Here is a 14654-nt window from a genome sequence, read left to right on the forward strand (position 1 = left end):
ACAAAGCTTATTATATTATTTTCCCATGTTGTGGAGACAACTTATGTTCCCCAGGTGGGAATGTCATAGAAGAAAAATGCCAGACTTCTTTCTCCACATCCTCTCACTTACTCCTCCCTGAAGGAGGAGAATTGTTCAATAATTAGTGAGACTAAAAAAAGAGCCTATGTCTCAGGCCACCCTCTTTCTCCAGCTTCAGATCTGCCTAGTTAAAGGATGGGCATAGTCTTAGCTTCTGAGAAACTTAGAGTCCAGTTATTTTCCTTGGCTCACCGTAGTGTCTATAGCATTTAGAACCTAGCACATAATAGGTTCTAAATCATTATTTCTTGGATAAATAAATGAGTAAAATCACTAGTGTGTGTGTGGAGGTTGGAGAGTGAAACTAGGTAAGGGTGTCAAACTTGAAGACAAAATTCTCCCTGGAGCAGGTTTTCATGCGGTGTGAACTAGGAGAAAAACTACTAGGAAGGTTGATTATGACCATCTATCTGAGCCAATTCTCAGATTCATTTTTGTCAGATATAAAGTGGGTACTTGCTCATCAGCTTGACTCTTGTGTTTTCATTTTTTTCAGTTTAGTTCAAAACTTGCTGAAGAGAGGACTTTGATATGCCTTTATTCCCTCATACCAACTTTCATTATCTACTTGAAACTCATAATTCTGATTGAACTAATGAAGTTCAAATTTGTTAGAAAGACCAACAAGAACTTTCATGATTTCACACAGTTTTTCTATAGGAAGAAAAGTGGGGCTACTGTGGGTAACTGAGAGACTCAATCAAAGATAAAGGATGAACAGAAGCTTACAAAGAAGATTTTACAAGAAATAGAGTAGAGTTGATATATGTTTCAGTAAAACACACACAATAGAAATTTATTGATCGAAAGTAGTTGTATGGTATAGGAAAATATTGACATGATACACTAATAATATATACAATTTTTATGGATTTTAATAACCTCTTTTTTTTAATCAATTTTAAACATGATTATATCTGATATTTTTCTCAGTTTCAAGATGATTCAGTTTAATCTCAGACATCTGGGATCTGTCCACCTATTTGTATCCCTAATGTGAACTTTGGCTCTGCTCATGAAGAATCGTATTCTTATAACTCCAATAAAGAGTGCAGCGTACGCCTTTTGAAGAAACACTCGTGACCTTGGGAATTGCCTTTTAGATATCTCAAATCCAGAAAGAAAGCTATTGTAAACTCTCTAAAGTATAAGGCAAGGGACATGACTTTACAAGAGTTTACAAAACAAGAGTTTTGTAAAGGAGTTTACAAAAACGAGTCTGTTTTATTTCATCTAGTTAAGATTCATCACACTGGTTTACTTTGAAAATTAGCAATGTGCCGTATGTTCAGAAAAAAGAGAAATTGATTGGTAGAGGAAGGAATTTCCAAAAACAAGAATCAAAAATTATTGTTACACAAATTTCAGAGAGAACTACCCATGTTTAGATTTTGCTTTGTATCACTTTTTCCCAAGAGTAAAGTTTCCAAACGTAAGACAAGAGCTATAAAGAAACTGAACTTAGCCTGAAAATTTACTTATTTACTGGTTTATTTATTTAGTGAATGCTTTTTGGGAAAAATGTGGTACCATGAAAAAATGAAAGCTGTTTTATGAGACAAACTTACTTAAGTTTAGGCATTTGCTTTGTTCATGATTTATGTGGAAAACTACTTACTCTTTTCTGGACTCAGTTTCTCTATTTTGTAAGCCAAAAATAATAATAACTATTATGTTATTGTGGAGATTAAAATATAAAAGAATCAAGTATAGTGGGCACAGAAAAAAATCACTCTTTTTTATCTCTCTCAAATCTTCCCCATCTTCCTATTCTAAGTGCTGAGATAGCAGAGATGACTTAGATATTTCATTGCCTTTAAGATTTGGCAGTTTAGTGGCAGGGCCATGCAACTCAAAGCAAAATCACTCATCAATGTGGTAAGTGCTATGCATAGGACCCTGCTTGCAAATCTGTTTGGAGCTCCAGAGAAAGCTTCACAGAGGAGGTGCTGCAGAAGGAATGGTACACACTATGCCACAAGAGAGAATGTGCCAAGGCCAAGAAACTATGTTAATATAGCTAGAGCACAAGTGTTTGGAAGTGGTAGGAAACAGAGCTCTGTAGATAGACTGAACAAGCCATCAAATGATGTATAGGTCTGCTAGAAGCAGATTTTGCTCTGTAGATGATAGGGGTTCATAGAAGCCTTTAAGTAGAGATTAGCTGGGTCAATTGCATTTTAGAAAAATGACTCTTGTGGCCATGTGGAAAGTGTAATAAAAACTTAGGGATCATTCAATTAGTTTAGGAATTTTTTTAAATGAAAGAAATTCAGAAAAGGAAAGATAGATTCAAGAGACATTTAAAAGGTAATAGAGAGAGCTGTGGAATTGGAAATGTTATGAGAGACACACCGAGTACTCTGCTAAAGCAAAATGCAAGTTTTGAAGTCTGGATCTAGGTGGTATAAGCCCATTGGCATCTCACTGCCAAAGCTACAGGGGGTACCGATAAGCTTCTGTGATGGTTGCCTCTGTTGCTAAAGGGGAAAGTTTAGTATTATTCATAGCTCCATATGTGACCTCTGTGAAAAATGTCATTAGAAAAACCCTAATGAATTAAATGAGGGATAGAAAGAGGAGGGTTTTATGACTGCTCAGAGAAAATTTATAGCAACAGCAAACTCAAACATTTGTGTGTTAGAAGAAGTAGTATTTGCACATGATTTGTTTTCTTCTGCTCATGTAGTTAATCCATACTGGCATCTATTTAATTAATTTTTGCCCAGTTATGTCTCTGTCTTCCTTCATAATATCCAGAGAAATTTGTTGCCTGACACATATACATTGATGTAGACAATTGTAACTCCTTCATCACATGAGTAGATCTCCCTCTCCTCACCATACTCCCCTTCTTGATCTTCATCATGGGTAATTGCACCTCCCCTTGTCCCTGCTCCACTGGCCTGGGGATTGGAAAGAAGTGCTCAGTATACCAAGGAGACTCTGAAATATTAGCCATTCAGAAGAGACTTTTTTTTCTTTCAAACAACTTCCAGCTGTTATTTTCTATAATCACAAATGTTAAATTCATAAAATAAAAAGAAATAAAAATTCAACATCCTGGAAGTTCTAATGTGATATGCAGATACAGTTTTTTCATGTTGCACTTTAAATGGCAACCCACTCTAGGATTCTTGCCTGGAAAGTTCCATGGTCAGAGGAGCCTAATGGGCCACAGTCCTTGGGGTCACAAAGAGTCGGACATGACTGAGCACACACACACAGTGTTGCACTTTGCTTAATCTTCTTTTCTTATCAGAATTTTTTTTTTTTTAGTATTGCCAATTTTAGTGGCTGATGCCTTTTATAACTTCCAGGTCCATAAGCTTTGCCCTAGAACCAAGTAAATGGAAAGCTATTTCAGAGAATATTAGAGTATTTCTAACTCTGGGATCAGCAATAATTGGAAGAAACCCATAATGCTTTAGAAGCACTGTCCTGCTTTAGTTTTAAAGTTCTGCATACACTGTGAGGAACTAAAAAGTGTTAGTTGCTAAGTCATGTCTGACTCTGTCCATAGATTTCTCCAAGCAATACTGGAGGGGCCTGTCACCCCCTTCTCCAGAGGATCTTCTCAACCCAGGGATTGAACATGCCCACACTGCAGGTAGACACCCGCAACCAAACAACGTGAATTTTTACACTACAGGAATAAACAAGCTTATTTCTCATTGGCAAAAATGTATTGATTGCAATTGCTCCTATTTTGATTAATAAAGATGTGTTTGAGCCTAGTTATAGTGCTTTAAAATTCATGATCTTAAATAATTACTTTTACACCAATTGTTTAAGGGGTATGAGTTTTCACTCTGATAATCTGATAATGATAAAATAAAATATCATTTTATTTAACATTACATATTTTGGGGGGCAACTTCTCAGGTAGTTGTAAGAGGTTCAACTTCGATGATTGCTCTCAGTTGGTCATTGTCAACTTCTGATGGCCAGTCACAATGCCCTTCATCTTCGAGGCTCTTATCTCCTTTGCAAAACTTCCTGACGCACCTACCACTGCACTGTACATTTGTTAGCAGTTCCTGGGCCAAATGCGTTGTTGATGTTGCCAGTTGTCTCTGATTCTTTATGACTCATTTTGAAGTTGCATAAGAAAATCACTCAAATTTGCTTTTTGTCTAACATCATTTCCGTAGTCTAAAATAAATATAAAATAAACAGTAAGTAATAAGCCATTAGCCAAAAAAAAAAACACATAAAGTGAGAAATTTACATTAAGATGATGTATAACAGAATCACATTTATTTAAGAATGTATTTCAATATCATATGGAAAATTTCAACAATGGAAAAACTGCAATTACTTTTGCACCAACCAGAATGATGTTAAACTAAAACTTACAAAAGTGTTCAAAAACAAAAGGGTATCTTTATTTATTGTGAAAATCAATTTTACCACTGGGTGACAGAAGCATATCTATGCATGGGATGCAGTGGCAAATGAAGTAGTAAAAACTCCTGACCTAATGGAGCTTATGGACAAAACGAAGAAAATAAATAATTATATAATGTATTTTGGAGCAGCAATGTGAGGTAAACAGGCAAATAAAGAATAATATCTAGGCTTGGAACTAACTGAAGTGCAGGACCATTTATGAAGATAGAGAATAACTATATTTGGATAAGGATATGAGATGGTGAAATAGGTCTCAAGAGTTCTATATTCAACTATGTTGAATTTGATGTTATTAGTCAAACAATTCTACAGTTAAGGGCAGACATAAATGTGAAAGTGTTACTGAAGAGATGATGCTCCACATCATGGATTGCTGGGTGATCCAAGACACAAAGTGATTGTTGAGAGAACAAGAATGTCTAATTCAGGTTAAGGATGACAAAACAGCCAAGGTGACTGAGAAAGCAGCCAGTGAGGTAAGTAGAAAACCAGGAGGGTGACATGTCCTAGAAGTCAAGTGAATAGTGCTTTAAGGAGTGGAAGTAATTAAGCATGCCAGATGCTGCTATAGAGTAAAGGGATATTAGAACTGAGAAGGGATTCAGCAACAGGAAAGTTTCTGGTGACTTGACAAGAACAGTGCCTTTGGACTGGAAGGAAGTTTCATTGGAATGACTTTAACATAGAATTGGAATTGAGAAATGGAAAGAATGAGTTTAAATAACTTTTTCCCATGAATTTTCCTGCAAGAACAGATACATGTATGAGACTAAAGAAGTTGTGAAAATGAGAATTATTATGACCAGTATTTAGAATGGTGAGAATAATACAGTAGAGAGAATGATTGATGGCACACAATCAGAGAAGTAAAATTGAAGGAACAAGGTCCTTTGCATATTTTAGAGAGGGTGGGATCCATTGTGCAAGGGATTCATTGGCCTTCAAGGTGAGCAGGAAAAGGTCACTCACTGGTACCTCAAGGAAAGCACTGAAATATGAGTAGAGGTATTTTTGGTGACTTTGCTGATGGGAATGAGGATGTTATTCTCTTATAATTTCTCTGTCTTATCATTAAAATTAAAGAGAGAAATAGGAGAGAGTATTAAGGTTTGAGGAGAAATAAAATGTAGTGACAATATTCTACAGGAATTTTGTGGATTGGAAGAACCAGGAAAATGGAGAAATGCTGAAAGGATATTATGAGATCCCACAACAGTTGGATGGTTATCAACTTAGAGTGAAACCAATAGCATTATCATGTTTTTTTCATTTTTCCCAACCCGTATTCCATGGCTTTAGTGGAACAGTTGAGGAAATAAGTTTCACCAATAGGAAAGGGGAAGGCAAAGGAGATGGGGTTGTTATGAAAGGGAATGAGTAAGTGACTGACCCTGGAGTCTAAGCTGGGGAATGGGGGAATAGAAAACACAATATGGGTCTTAAACAATGAAAAGTGACAGACTATGGATTGGAAAACAGTGCTGATGAATTGTTGGTTTGGAGGTGGTGGCATAAATGTTTTAGGGATTTGTGAAGTGGATTTATAGCTGAAATTTTGGAGAAGATGATACTGTTAAAGTAAATTCTAGAGTGTGATATGAGAATGGAAGGATTTTTAAGGTGGGAAAATCATATGGGCAATACAATCATGTTTGAGAATAGGTATTATGGAACAAGGAAGATGTGAGTGAATATGTGAACAAATTGATTTAGCCAAACCGATATGCAGGTCAGGAAGCAACAGTTAGATATGGACATGGAACAACAGACTGGTTCCAAACAGGAAAAGGAGTACGTCAAGGCTGTATATTGCCACCCTGCTTATTTAACTTATATGCAGAGTACATCATGAGAAACACTGGGCTGGAAGAAGCACAAGCTGGAATCAAGATTGCCGGGAGAAATATCAATAACCTCAGATATGCAGATGACACCACCCTTATGGCAGAAAGTGAAGAGGAACTAAAGAGCCTCTTGATGAAAGTGAAGGTGGAGAGTGAAAAAGTTGGCTTAAAGCTCAACATTCAGAAAACGAAGATCATGGCATCTGGTCCCATCACTTCATGGCAAATAGATGGGGAAACAGTGGAAACAGTGCCAGACTTTATTTTTCTGGGCTCCAAAATCACTGCAGATGGAGACTGCAGCCATGAAATTAAAAGACTCTTACTCCTTGGAAGGAATGTTATAACCAACCTAGATAGCATATTAAAAAGCAGAGATAATACTTTGCCAACAAAGGTCCATTTAGTCAAGGCTATGATTCTTCCAGTGGTCATGAATGGATGTGAGAGTTGGACTGTGAAGAAAGCTGAGCACCAAAGAATTGATGCTTTTGAACTGTGGTGTTGGAGAAGACTCTTGAGAGTCCCTTGGACTGCAAGGAGGTCCAACTAGTTCATCCTAAAGGAGATCAGTCCTGGGTGTTCATTGAAAGGACTGATGCTAAAGCTGAAACTCCAATACTTTGGCCACCTCATGCGAAGAGTTGACTCATTGGAAAAGACTCTGATGCTGGGAGGGTTTGGGGGCAGGAGGAGAAGGGGACAACAGAGGATGAGATGGCTGGATGGCATCACTGACTCAATGGATGTGAGTCTGAGTGAACTCCGGGAGTTGGTATTGGACAGGGAGGCCTGGCGTGCTGTGATTCATGGGGTCACAAAGAGTTGGACATGACTGAGTGACTGAACTGAACTGAACTGAACTGAACTGAAGTATTCATTTGAAGAGGAATTAAAAATAGATACGATGAAATATGACCTTGATACCCAAGTGACATAGGCATAAAAATAATGATCATTTCTATTTCCAATCTCTTATTAAAAGAAACAAAAGCATATGACATCAGGAAGAAATACCATCTCCATGAAATATATTTTAAATAGTTACTCTGTTTTCTCTTGTGATTTGCTAGTACAATATCATCTGTAAGAGTTATAAACTCACTATATATTGTCACTTGTCTCAATACTTATTTCTAGCGATGCTATCTTACTTTCAAAGTCCTATCAGTTCAGTTCAGTTCAGTTCAGTCGCTCAGTCATGTTCGACTCTTTGCAACCCCATGAATCCCAGCACGCCAGGCCTCCCTGTCCATCACCAAATCCCAGAGGTCACTCAAACTCATGTCCATCGAGTTGGTGATGCCATCCAGTCATCTCATCCTCCGTCGTCCCCTTCTCCTCCTGCCCCCAATCCCTCCCAGCATCAGGGTCTTTTCCAACTCTTCGCATGAGGTGGCCAAAGTATTGGAGTTTCAGCTTCAGCATTAGTCCTTCCAATGAACACCCAGGACTGATCTCCTTTAGGATGGACTGGTTGGACCTCCTTGCAGTCCAAGGGATTCTCAAGAGTATTCTCCAACACCACAGTTCAAAACCATCAATTCTTCAGTGCTCAGCTTTCTTCACAGTCCAACTCTCACATCCATTAATGACCATTGGAAGAATCATAGCCTTGACTAGATGGACCTTTGTTGGCAAAGTAATGTCTCTACTTTTTAATGTGCTATATAGGTTGGTCATAACTTTCCTTCCAAGAGTAAGCATCTGTTAATTTCATGGCTGCAGTCACGATCTACAGTGATTTTGGAGCCCCAAAAAATAAAGTCTGACACTGTTTCCACTGTTTCCCCATCTATTTGCCATGAAGTGATGGGACCAGATGCCATGATCTTCATTTTCTGAATGTTGAGCTTTAAGCCAACTTTTCCACTCTCCTCTTTCACTTTCATCAAGAGGCTTTTTAGTTCCTCTTCACTTTCAAAGTCCTATAGCCACTGAAGAATCATAAATAAAAACAATTAGTGGTATTTAGGAAGATATAGGTAAGCCTATCCTAGGTCAGTTGGTAAAGAATCTCCTGCAATGCAGGAGACCCTGGGTTGATTCTTGGGTGGGGAAGATCCTCTGGAAAATGGAGAGGCTACCCACTCCAGTATTCTAGGGCTTCCCTTGTGGCTCAGCTGGTAAAGAATCCACCTGTAATGCAGGAGAACTGGGTTCAATCCCTGGGGTGGGATGATCCCTGGGAGAAGGGAAAGGCTACCCACTCTAGTATTCTGGCCTGGAGAATTCCGTGGTCTGTGTAATCCATGGGGTCACAAAGAGTCAGACAAAACTGAGCGACTTTCACTTCACTTCACTTCATCCTGTAATTCCCAGGTGGTGCTAGTGGTAAAGGACCCACCTGTCAATGCAGAGGACATAAGAGAGGTGGGTTTCATCCCTGGGTGGGGAAGATCCCCTGGAGGAGGAAATGGCAACCCACTCGAGTATTCTTGCTGGAGATTCCCATGGACAGATGAGCCTGGTGGGTCCATGGGGTCACAAAGAGTTGGATATGACTGAAGTGACTTTGCATGCACACACAAATCCTGAAATAAAATTTTTAAAAAAAGTACAAATCAATAGTGATTGAAAATACTTCAGGAATTAGCAAAAAAGATATTACATTGTGTGCTGTGCTGTGCTTAGTTGTGTCCGACTCTTTGTGACCCCATGGACTGTAACCCGCCAGGCTCTTTGGTCTATGGGGATTCTCCATGCAGAAATACTTGGAGTGGGTTGCCATGGCCTCCTCTAGGGCTTCTTTATTCCCAACCCAGAGATCGAACCCACATCTCCAGCATTTTGGGTGGATTCTTTACTGTCTGAACCACCAGGGAAGCCCAAGAATACTGGAGTGGGTAGCCTATCCCTTCTCAAGGGGATCTTCCCTACTCAGGAATCAAACCGGTGTCTCCTGCATTGCAGGTGGATTCTTTACCAGCTGAGCTACAAGGGAAGCCCATTATATTGTATATATATTATTTCTTTAAATCATTTTAAATATTGACATAATTGTTTGTATCATCAAACAGTTCTTACTCTAGAAAGAATTTTAATTTGAAAATAAGTTATCTTTTTTTTAATCTATTCCCATTTTAAAACTGAGCCTTTGCACTATAAGACTCCAACCATGCACTCTTCTCTCCTTTACCTGCTCATGTGTCAATAGAACTGCTGAGTGTTAGATTTGTGTCTATAAGTGAGGAAAGCCATAAAGTGAGGAAAGTAAAGTCATCCAGATGTTGAAGGTCTACTTGCTAGAGGCTCCTGCAATTCTTCTGTCCCAGACCAGTCATGAGCAAACCGGTATAGAAACAAGAATATATGTTCAAGATAAACTGATATTCATCAATAAAACAAATAGTTTATTCAGTTATTAAGTCAAACACTGTCCAAATAAAGGTTCTAAATGTTTATATAAACTTGTGTGTACACACACACACACACATTTCTATTTATTTACATAAATTAATTTTAGTTGAGAAAGCAAAATGAGCCAGAAAGAACTAGCCTGGTCTCTGGGGTAAATACTTAATTAGGTTGTCCTGCCAGGTGCCTTCTGAGCAGACCTACAGTAGTAAATTATATTTATACAGGCTCCCTTGATCTCAAAGGTGATGGCGGCCTAAGTGAGGACAGTTGATTATCTTAGTCTACATTCCAGAAACTTCTTGAGTTTGCACACTTTGACTAGCCTACTCATGAAACTAGACTCCCAGGAGCTTCTCTTCTTAAATGAAAGGGCCTCTTATTTCAGGGAAAGAGAGAGATGCTCGAGCCCAGACACTCAGCCATCTGTTTGGTTCCTGTTTATAAATAGGATTGTAAAGCAAATGTAGTTCTTAACTGTAGTAAACATGTACATTAGGATTTGTCTATCAAAAAGTTACATTTCCACTTACAGTGCTCTTTAAAGAAAAAGGAGGGAGGGGTAAATGTACTAGCCACTCCTAGGCAGTTTTCATATATTATCTCATTTAGGAATCTCCTTTATATTTAATTTGTGTTGGAAATAAACAGAAATAATGACCTCAATCTATTTTAATTCACTGCAGAACTTACAGTTTTGATAGAAAATAAAACATAGACAAACTAACTAGACTAGTATATAGAGTCAATCAAGTGAAAGACTCAGTTATAGGCTATGGATTATGCATGTATGACAAGGAAGGAATGTAGGATTGGATAGGAATAGATACATGAAGAAAAACATTAGTCTTGAATTATAATTTTTTATGAGTTATAGGATTTGCTGATGGGTATGTGGAGCAGAGGCACATATATACCAGATTAGGATTTGAATTGGGGGATTGAAAAAAAAGAGCTAAAAAAAATCTATCACAGTCTTCTGAGCTTCTGGGTAGATCAGAAGAATGCCTTACCCTGAATCAATAGAGGTTAAAATTGTTCTAGAATATTTCACAAACAGATTAAAAAGACTGGTCTTACACATAGGATAAGTTTTACCTACTATGAGAATCATATTGAATTCACTTCAGTTCAGTTCAGTCGCTCAGTTGTGTCCGACTCTTGGCAACCCCATGAACTGCAGCACACCATCTATTAGATACTGTTTATATAGTATTTTCTTTCTGAACTTATTTTCATAATGCAAATAACTTCGGGAAGAGGATCAATTATCTGTAATCTCAGAGTAAAGTAGTTTCTAAAATCACTTTCCTTCTTAACAGCTGCATGAGTGAATTGGGCACATGTGGTATATGGCTACAGAAGCTCAGGACTCAGGTGAAACTGCCTGGCTTTTGATCTCAATTCTGCCACTTACGTAGCTCTTTGTCTCTGGGCAAATCCCTCCACCATATTAAGCCTCGTTTCCTTGACTGTCTGAAGTCAGTATGAAAAATATAAAAGCAATAAAAATTTTGAGTTTTAGTTGTAGGCATCAAAGGGATAAACTATGAAAAGTTTTCAATGTAGATCCTGATACATTTTAGCAATTTTAAATGTTTGTTATTTTTTTATATTATAAGAAATGATAGCCAGAGAAAGAATAGTGAAAGGCATAAGAACTTAGGCGTAAGAAATGTCCCAATGATGTTGGTACAAAAAACAGAATAATGAAGAATACTTCAGCTACATTTATAATTTTCCATTTAATTGCCCTGAAGAGGAACCCAGAAAAGTGTTTTGTGAATGGACCATGGGATTTCTTACCAATATAATTTTATGCAAATTAGTAGCCATAATATCCTGCACCTGTGGTATTCTGGAATGCCTCTGTCCTTTTTGTCCCTTCTTTTCTCCTCATAACGTTCTGAGGATCTTTGGAAGGTAGTGTGTCCAGCAGCCACTCTACCAGGCCTGAAATGATCACTCCCAGGAAGCAAAGGCTCATATGCTGCCCTGGCTCTGGGAACAGACATGGCAACAGGTTGCTGACCATCCAAGTAGTGCTTGTTATTTCCCCACATAGAATCATCAACCATAGGCGGGTGGATGACCCCAGTAGCACCAGGAAAAGTCATACACATTTATTTGCAAAAAGAACAAAGCCAGAGCAAAAACTTCCAGAGCTTGCTCAAACTCATGTCCATCAAGTCAGTGATGCCATCTAATCATCTCATCCTCTATCATCCCCTTCTCCCCCTGCCTTCACTCTTTCCCAGAGTCAGGGTCTTTTCCAATGAGTCAGTTCTTCCCTCCCTCTTTGGTCTCCCAAAATAAGTTTCTAATGAACTTGAGATGACATATTGCTGTGGTCTAGTCAGTAGGATCGGAGAAGGCAATGGCACCCCAGTCCAGTACTCTTGCCTGGAAAATCCCATGGACGGAGGACCCTGGTGGGCCACAGTCCATGGGGTCGCTAAGAGTCGGACATGACTGAACGACTTCACTTTCACTTTTCACTTTTATGCATTGGAGAAGGAAATGGCAACCCACTCCAGTGTTCTTGCCTGGAGAATCCCAGGGTCGGGGGAGCCTGGTGGGCTGCTGTATATGGATTCGCACAGAGTCGGACATGACTGAAGCAACTTAGCAGCAGCAGCAGCAGCAGTCAGTAGGATTGGAGAAGGAAATGGCAACCCACTCCAATACTCTTGCCTGGAAAATCCTATGCATGGAGGAGCCTGGTAGGCTGCAGTCCATGGGGTCGCACAGAGTCAGACATGACTGAAGCGACTTAGCAGCAGCAACAGCAGCAGTCAGTAGGATAATGTTTTCTCATTGCAGGAGTATGAAATATGTTCAAGGTTACTTTTTCCTGCTACAGGATGAGAAAACTCAAGTCAGTTTGAAATATTTATTAAAAAATATGGGTTTTCCCTGGTGGTCAGGGGTAAAGAATCCACCTGCCATCCACATGCCATGGAACAGGTAAGCCTGTGTACCGCAACTATTGAGCCCGTGCTGTAGAGCCCAGGATCTGCAACTACTGAAGTCTGTGTGCCCTAGAGCCCATGCTGCATGACAAGAGAATCCACCACAAGGAAAAGCTCCCTCACTTCAACTAGAGAATAGCCCCTCCTCACCACAACTTTTCAAGAGAAAAGCCCGCATATCAGTGAAGACCCAGTACAGCCAAAAATAAATGATCAATAAACAAATCATTATTTAAAAAATCCAATTTTATTTTATCCAATTTCATCCAATTGGTTCAGTACGTTTTTGTTCATTTAAAAGAAAAATCTTATTGCTACTAAAAATCAATAATGGTACTAATATTTTTTTGAGCAGAAAATAATATTTTTTAACAATCCTTTTAGGGTTGTCATTTTAGATATAGAATTGTGGATGAGCTATTTAATGTCTTGTGAGTTTGTTCACCTTAGAAAATAACACTGTAACCACATTAATATGCCCAAATTTCAAATCAAATAAAATTCTAAGAAATTCCTTATCTTTGATGGGTTTGTGTACAGGTGGGGTAAAGAAAAATACAAACAGAAAGCAATTAGAGAACCAAAGAGGAAAATTCTAATCTAGTGCCAATTTCTGTTGTACTGAGGATAATTAAGCTGGGAGGATACAGGTGGGAGGGATTAATGTCAATTGAGTAGCCAGCTATGGTTTCACAGAGGGTGTGAAATTAAGCCGGGCTTTGCCAGATGGATCGACTGTGGGTTGATGTGGAGAACATAGGAGGGCAATAGATTTAGAGATAACAGCATAAGGAAAGATGCAGGTTTGGGAAGGAGCACAGTAATGTTAATAATGGCAATCACACGTGCCATTAAGCAATAGAGCTGAAACAACATTCAGGCAGTGAGAACATTCCACTGATCATAGTGCTAAATATTCTCCATGTGCTTTACAAAGTACTTTCAAAATGTAAGGAGATGGCATTGGCCAAAGCAGTGTAAGGCTGGAGTCAGATAAACCTGGGTTTCACTTTTAGCCCTGCTACTTACTAGCTGAGTGATCTTGGCCAATGTATTTAAATCTCTCTGCATCAGTTTACTCTTATCTAAAATGGCAATAATAATGTGCTTATCTCATAGGAATTTTGTGGAGAGTGAAAGATGGATGTAAGTGAGACATAGTGCTCACTCTGAAAGATCCATGAGTGGTTCCTGGTTTTATGACTGCTATTGCTGTTATCAATTTTAGTAGTAGCAATAGTGTTCTGACCTTTACAATAAAATTAGATTGATTTTAAGTGGGGTTGGGATATGATTATGTGCACACAGTCTCAAATACAAGGAAGGGGGCTTATGTCTAAGGTGACTATATACCCTTGTTACCTGGGCAATCTTCATTAGTGCCTATGGTCTTGACATAAATATTGAAAGTGCCTTTTTCTACTCCCAACTATGTCCCGGTTTGGCCAATAAATTATATGGTCATATCTCTTATAACCAATGCAGGACAATACTGAGCAGTGTAGCTTTTTCAACAGGAGAATTTATAGGACAGAAGCAATGTTTTAGGAAGATTTCTGTGGTAATGGCACACAAGAGGCTTAGAGAGGATGAAAGGCAGGAAGAAAAGCTAGGAAATTGCTCTTATTGACAGCATTCAAGACTCAGGCAATGATGGCAGAGACAAAAGAGGAATTCAAGACATACCCCAGGGACAGACATAGGATCCAGGAGGAAAGGGGCATGTTCTTCATCCCAAACTGACCCCTAAACTCTGACCTCTCACATTCCTCAAGTAGTTCTCAAACCCTTCTTAATATAACATCTAGGTAGAATCACAACTCTTTATTGAAGGAAACCCTGTGATCAGGGAGCCAACTCTGTTTCATTGTAAGAAGGGAATTGAAGCTCCTAGTCCCTCTGATTTTGTGTAAGACGAGTGGCATAAACAAGGCAGAATTATATGAAAATTAATTCTTCTGCAATGATCTCTGACCTTCATGGATAT

The 14654-nt window shown here is 38.7% G+C and overlaps 1 long non-coding RNA gene across 3 annotated transcripts; it reads right to left on the reverse strand.

Moving 5' to 3' along the window:
- Positions 1 to 3909: 3909 nt before the first annotated feature.
- Positions 3910 to 10951, reverse strand: LOC129636073 (uncharacterized). 3 transcript variants are annotated; one of them, XR_008706616.1, is made up of 3 exons: positions 10798 to 10951; positions 8686 to 8872; positions 3910 to 4236 (listed from the first exon to the last, which is right to left on the reverse strand). It is a non-coding gene; the product is annotated as an uncharacterized LOC129636073 (long non-coding RNA). The 3 variants fall into 3 exon arrangements; XR_008706617.1 differs by having other exon boundaries at positions 10794 to 10951; XR_008706618.1 differs by lacking the exon at positions 8686 to 8872 and having other exon boundaries at positions 10794 to 10951.
- Positions 10952 to 14654: the final 3703 nt, after the last annotated feature.

The sequence above is a fragment of the Bubalus kerabau genome, chromosome 21 (genome assembly GCF_029407905.1).
Source record: "Bubalus kerabau isolate K-KA32 ecotype Philippines breed swamp buffalo chromosome 21, PCC_UOA_SB_1v2, whole genome shotgun sequence".
NCBI classification, from domain to species: domain Eukaryota; kingdom Metazoa; phylum Chordata; class Mammalia; order Artiodactyla; family Bovidae; genus Bubalus; species Bubalus kerabau.